Source organism: Sinocyclocheilus grahami, unplaced genomic scaffold, assembly GCF_001515645.1.
Source record: "Sinocyclocheilus grahami isolate Dianchi unplaced genomic scaffold, SAMN03320097.WGS_v1.1 scaffold157.1, whole genome shotgun sequence".
NCBI lineage: Eukaryota > Metazoa > Chordata > Actinopteri > Cypriniformes > Cyprinidae > Sinocyclocheilus > Sinocyclocheilus grahami.
This window is the reverse complement of record NW_015505336.1, coordinates 758,304-758,799: the sequence shown is the minus strand read 5'-3', so window position 1 is coordinate 758,799 and position 496 is coordinate 758,304. Positions and strand designations below refer to the sequence as shown.

Sequence of the window (496 nt, the reverse complement as noted above, 5' to 3'; positions counted from 1 at the left end):
TGGAAAAGTTCATTTATTTCAGTAATTCAACTCAAATTGTGAAACTTGTGTATTAAATAAATTCAGTGCACACAGACTGAAGTAGTTTAAGTCTTTGGTTCTTTTAATTGTGATGATTTTGGCTCACATTTAACAAAAACCCACCAATTCACTATCTCAACAAATTAGAATACTTCATAAGACCAATAAAAAAAACATTTTTAGTGAATTGGTGGCCTTCTGGAAAGTATGTTCATTTACTGTACATGTTCTCAATACTTGGAAGGGGCTCCTTTTGCTTTAATTACTGCCTCAATTCGGCGTGGCATGGAGGTGATCAGTTTGTGGCACTGCTGAGGTGGTATGGAAGCCCAGGTTTCTTTGACAGTGGCCTTCAGCTCATCTGCATTTTTTGGTATCTTGTTTCTCATTTTCCTCTTGACAATACCCCATAGATTCTCTATGGGGTTCAGGTCTGGTGAGTTTGCTGGCCAGTCAAGCACACCAACACCACGGT

At 38.7% G+C, this 496-nt stretch overlaps 1 protein-coding gene across 1 annotated transcript in view; it reads right to left on the bottom strand.

The window, feature by feature from the left end:
- Positions 1-496, bottom strand: part of LOC107592729 (PATJ crumbs cell polarity complex component) — a 138,128-nt gene that overhangs the window by 104,024 nt on the left and 33,608 nt on the right. The gene's annotated exons all lie outside the window — the stretch shown is intronic.